The sequence below is a fragment of the Aquarana catesbeiana genome, linkage group LG06 (assembly GCF_042186555.1).
Source record: "Aquarana catesbeiana isolate 2022-GZ linkage group LG06, ASM4218655v1, whole genome shotgun sequence".
Classification (NCBI taxonomy): Eukaryota; Metazoa; Chordata; class Amphibia; order Anura; family Ranidae; genus Aquarana; species Aquarana catesbeiana.
The window spans coordinates 75,771,843-75,778,064 of record NC_133329.1 but is presented as its reverse complement, the minus strand read 5'-3'; positions in this window follow the sequence as shown (position 1 = coordinate 75,778,064).

Here is a 6,222-nt window from a genome sequence, read left to right as displayed (position 1 = left end):
TAAAGGAATTCGTTTTTTCTCATTTCAGGTATAAGCATGTGATTAATGATCAGGGCATTGCTTGAGGGGTCCTTTCTAGAAGCAGATCTTTTTATTTAGAAACATAGAAGATAGAAACATCAAATCTGAAACCGTCTTATTTTTTTTTTTCTTTTAGGTTTTTTTTATTTTTTTTTTTAACCTTTTGGTCTAAGTAAAGATCCATGTTTACCATAAGCTTGATTAACCACTTGCTTACCGGGCACTTAAACCCCCCTCCTGCCCAGACCAATTTTCAGCTTTCAGCACTGCTACTATTTGAATGACAATTGCGCGGTCAGGCTACAGTTTACCCAAATCAAATTTTTATCATTTTTTTCACACAGATAGAGATTTCTTTCGGTGGTATTTAATTGCTGCTGGGTTTTTTATTTTTTGCTAAATAAAACAAAAAAGGACCGAAAATTTTGAAAAAAAAACAAAACTGTTTCATAGTTTGTTATAAAATTTTGAAAACAGGTAATTTTTCTCCTTCACTGATGTGCGCTGATGAGGCTGCAGTGATGGGCACTGATAGGCGGCACTGATGGGCACTGATAGGCGGCACTGATGGGCACTGATAGGCATCGATAAGGTGGCATTATTGGGCACTGATAGGTGGCACTAATAAGCACTGATGAGGCGGCACTGAGAGGTGGCACTGATGGGTGGCACTAAAGGGCATTGATAGGTGGCACTGAAGGGCACTGATGGGTGGCACTGATAGGTGGAACTGATAAGTGGCATTGATGGGCACTCATGATTACTGATGGGTGGCACTGATGGGCACTGGTAGGCACTGGTAGGTGACACTGATAGGCAGCACTGATCTGTGGCACTGATTATGAGACACTGGTGGGCATTGATTGGCAGCACTAGTGGGCATTGATGGGTGGCACTGTGGGCACTGGTGGGTGGCACTGGTGGGTACTGATGGGTGGCACAATGGGCACTGGCAGCTGACACTGGTGGCACAGAAAATGCAGACGTGGCTTTCTGTGTGAGAGACCGATGTCCCTCTGACAGAAGCCGGTGATCGGCTTTTTTTTCCCCTCACGCTGATAGCGTGAGGGAAAAAAAAATACTGGTTACCAAGCTTCTGTTTACATCACGTGATCAGCTGTCATTGACTGACAGCTGATCACATGGTAAGGGGCCAGGATAGACCCCTTACTCGGATCTGTGATCAGCTGAGTCTCATAGACTCGGTGATCACAGAGCGCGCCGTGCGCGACCCGCAGCGCCTGCTCGGGAGAACATCCAGGGACGCTCTCCCGGCAATTAAGGCCCGCACTGCAGCCGTCTTTCGGCTATAGCGCGGGCGGCAAGTGGTTAAGCTCATATACAGTTGACTGATGCACCAAATCTGCTGGAAGTCTGTTCCAAGCGTCAACTACTCTTTCAGTAAAAAATACTTTACAGGGTTAGTTCTGAACTCTCCTCCTAGTTTAAGGTCATGTCCCTGTGTTCTTCATCATAGCTTCATATTGAAAATACTGCCCTCCTGAACCTTATTCGCCCCATGGGCAGATCCACTGACTGATACAGTTCAATATTCGTCCCATGTGCTCCTCCCAGGATCTCCTGCTCTCTAGCTCCCTTGTTACCTCCTCTTATGCTCGCCTTCAGGACTTCTCGAGAGCCTCTCCCATCCTCTGGAACTCCCTGCCCCGGTATGTCCGATCAGCCCCTAACCTCTCCCCCTTTAGGAGATCCCTGAAAACTCATTTATTCAGGGAAGCCTATCCCACACCCACCTAACAACTGTTCACGAGCCACCACCATCAAATCATTCTCTGCAGCTATTACCTTTTGTACCACCACCCCCTCTCTTTAGATTGTAAGCTCTACGAGCAGGGCCCTCCTGTACCTTCTGTATTGAACTCAACTGTAATTGTGCTGTCCCCCTCTACATTATAAAGCGCTGCGTAAACTGTTGGCGCTATATAGATCATGTATAATAATAATACAAATAATAATATTGAGTTGTTTTTTAGGTGAAAACATCTTAAAATTTTATTGATGCAAAAGACTAAAAAACATAACCACACCCAATAAAGAAAAGATTCAATTCTGGCATAAACCTTACATAGTACCTGTTTCCCATATTAAATATACAGTTTACAATATCATCCATTTACTGACATAGTTTCCGGCATGGCATAGATTTACTGTTTATATCCTATGCATATACTCTGATCAGCCATAATATTATGACCACTGTCGGGTAAAGTAAATAACATTGATTATTTTGTAACAATGGGACCTTGGTGGGATATATTAGGCAGCAAATAAACATGTTGTCCCTGAAGTTGATGTGTGAAAAGTGGAAAAATGGCTATTGCACTTTGTTGTGTATGGGACTAGGCATGAGCCGAACACCCCCCCCCCCCCCGGTTCGGTTCGCAGCAGAACACGTGAACAGGCAAAAATTTGTGCGAACACCCTTAAAGTCTATGGGACACGAACATGAAAAATCAAAAGTGTTCATTTTAAAGGCTTATATGCAAGTCTTTGCCATAAAAAGTGTTTGGGGACCCGGGTCCTGCCCCAGGGGACATGTATCAATGCAAAAAAAAGTTTTAAAAACAGACGTTTTTTCGGGAACAGTGATTTTAATAATGCTTAAAGTAAAACAATAAAAATTAAATATTCCTTTAAATATCATGCCTGGGGGGTCTCCTTAGTCTGCCTGTAAAAAGGCGCATCTTTCCCATGTCTATAACAGTACCGCAGCAAAATGATATTTCTAAAGGAAAAAATGTCATTTAAGACTGCTCGCATAGCTCACAACTCCCCCTGGTTTCGAGGGACTGTCCCTGATTTGGAGCACTGTCCCTCATTCCTCCTCATTTGTCCCTCATTAGGGTCTGATCTGTATAGATGTATATAAAATGCACTTTTTATCTAAATTTTTAAAAGTGTTTTCCAGCACTAAACCTTTCATCTGATTTCTAAATTGCTGCATTTGTAAATTCCAAAAGTCAATATAAAGGAATGGTAGTGGTAAAAAAAGCACTTGTGGGTTTAGCCAATCTTGTTTTTTATATACAATTCTCCTTTAAGGGGGCGTGATCTATATAGTTGTATATAAAATGCACTTTTTATCTTTCAAAAAGTGTTTCCCAGTGCTAAACCTTTCATCCAAATTCTAAATTGCGTCATCTGTAAATTTTAAAAGCCAATATAAAGGAATAGTAGTGGTAAAAAAAAAAGCCCTTGTGGATTTAATTAAGCTTTTTTTTTGGTTAATTCTCCTTTAAGGGGGTGTGGCAGGGGGCGTGTCCTATGCCTACATACGTTTGTTAGTAGGTGTCCCTCATTCCCATCTCAAAATGTTGGGAGGTATGTGCTCGTGGCTGTAATGTATTGCTGGATCCCGGCATTATAGATAAAAATCATTGAAAAAAACAGCATGGGTTCCCCCCCAATCCATTACCAGGCCCTTCACTCCTGGTATCAATATTAAGTGGAACTCCGCGCAAAAAAAAAAAATGGCATGGGGGTCCCCCCCAAAAATCCATACCAGGCCCTTCAGGTCTGGTATGGATATTAAGGGAAACCCCGCGCTCACAGATTGTGCTTGATTAGCTATTTCTCAGGCTACAGTAGTCAGGGAATGACAACTCTGAAATGGGAAGAGATAAAGTGCTCATCGCTTCAGGGTTCATTAGTAACAAAGGAGATCAGAAAATGGATCTTCCTTCTCCCACTGTCTGCCCAGTTTACTGTGGTCCTGGGCTTCCTGGAGGAATGGGAGAGCCTGGGAACCACTGTTGGTAGCTGTAGATAGCAGGAAACATGAACTGTGAGACAGGAGAATTTGGTTGGTGGCAGGCTGGCTGGCAGGTGAGCTGGGAATTGTTTTTTTTTTTTTATATTTTCCTTAAGCCCCGTCCCTCAGAACCAACAGTTCTGGCCACATCCAATAATAATCCCAATAAGTGTAAATGAAATGGTTTGTGTAAAAGTTTCAGCATCTACAAACTATAGTATATACAGTATATATTTGAAAATTGATCAATCCTGATGTACTGACGGTCTATCCCATTTCGTGAGGCCCTTAAAATGCCAGGACAGTACAAATACCCCCCAATAACCCCTTTTTGAAAAGTAGACAGTCTGAGGTATTTAGTAAAAAGGCATGGTGAGTTGTTTGAAATTGTAATTTTTTGTCACATTTCTTTGTAAAATTAAGAAATGAAATAAAATTTGTTTGTTTTTTTCACTATTTTTTTTACATACTGTCACCAGTGCAGTACAGCATCATCATATGACTGGTGTGGTGGTGATCAGGGATACTGACTGGTGACAGTATGTCAAAAGAATAATAATAATAATTATTCAATTTTTTAACGTGTATTAACTTTTTTTCCTTTTTTTTTTTTTTTTTTTTTACATACTTTCATCAGAGTAGATCAGTGTCACCATAGTAAAAAGATACCCCCAATGACCCCTTTTTGGAAAGTAGACAGTCTGAGGTATTTAGTAAATGGCATGGTGAGTTTTTTGGAGTTGTAATTTTTTGTCACTTTTCTTTGTAAAATTAAGAAATCAAATAAAATTTGATTTTTTTCACAACTATTTTTACATACTGTCACCAGTGCAATACAGCATCATCATATGACTGGTGTGGTGGTGATCAGGGATACTGACTGGTGACAGTACGTTAAAAGAATAATAATAATAATAATTATTAATTTTTTTAACATTTATTAACTTTTTTTCCTTTTTTTTTTTTTACATACTTTTACATACTTTCATCAGAGTAGATCAGTGTCACCATAGTAAAAAAAATACCCCCCAATGACCCCTTTTTGGAAAGTAGACAGTCTGAGGTATTTAGTAAATGGCATGGTGAGTTTTTTGAAGTTGTAATTTTTTGTCACATTTCTTTGTAAAATTAAGGAATTAAATAAAATTTGATTTTTTTTCACAATTCTTCTTACATACTGTCACCAGTGCAGTACAGCATCAGCATATGACTGGTGTGGTGGTGATCAGGGATACTGACTGGTGACAGTATGTTAAAAGAATAATAATAATAATTATTCAATTTTTTAACGTTTATTAACTTTTTTTCCTTTTTTTTTACATACTTTTACATACTTTCATCAGAGTAGATCAGTGTCACCATAGTAAAAAAAATACCTGATTGCGCCCCCCCCCCCCCCCAGAGTAGTACAGCGTCACTATAGGGACACTGTACAGCTCCGCGTGGGGGGGAGCAAGATTTTTTTTCTATTCGTTTCTTGTTTTTTTACACTTTGATTGTTGTCACAGTGATGATTACTGCAACAGCAATGTTTTGAACTGTCACAAATGGTTTACATTCATAAATAACAGCTGTGATTACTATTGTGTGCTGTGATAGGTCCACAGCTATCACATGGTACAGGGTGCTGTGTTTGGCCCAGGTACCGTGTGATGCGATCACAGCATCACAATACTAAGCACAGCTGTTATGAATGAAACCCATTCATAACAGTTGTGTTTACATTGTGATCATGTAAACGCATGGCGATCGTGTGATAACCCAGCTGCTCAAAGCACCGGGCACAGAGCTGCAATCTGCTGTGTCCGGTGCACACAGTGCTCTCTGGAGCAACACGCTGCACTCCCCGGGGAGGGGGGGCACGCTGCGCACCCATAAGCTAGTGAATGTACATTTATGTGACGCCTGTAAATGTACTTTGGGCAGGCAGGAACTGGTAAAGCCCATTTGAACTTTCAGTTTAAATAAATATCTTTCTAGGTCATCAAAACAAAAGGTATACAGTTCATTTTCTTTAAAAAGCAACCGGAGCCTGAGTAGAAAAGTCTGTCCCCTGCCAGCATGCTGCAGAGAAGGACCTTCGCTCCCTGCAAGAAAGCAGTTGTCTCTCAAGAGAAGTCAGTCCCGCCTATTGTGGATTCAGAGCTGTGCAATCAACAAGGAGCATTAGCTTTGCCTTTTGGAGAGCTCAATCTCTTATCATCACACCTACCATTATGGCCAAAAGCCTGTGGATAGTCCCCCAGATGATTGATTTCACCTGTTGAAGAGCACTGCTAAAGCTACGGCATACAAAAGCATTTTACACTATTCCACTCCTCCAAGCTTGTGATAACAGTTTAGGTAAGGCTCTTCTGTGTTACAGCATCACTGCACAAAGCCAGCTCCATAAAGACATTGAAGGGTTTAATGTGGAGAAACTTGAGTCC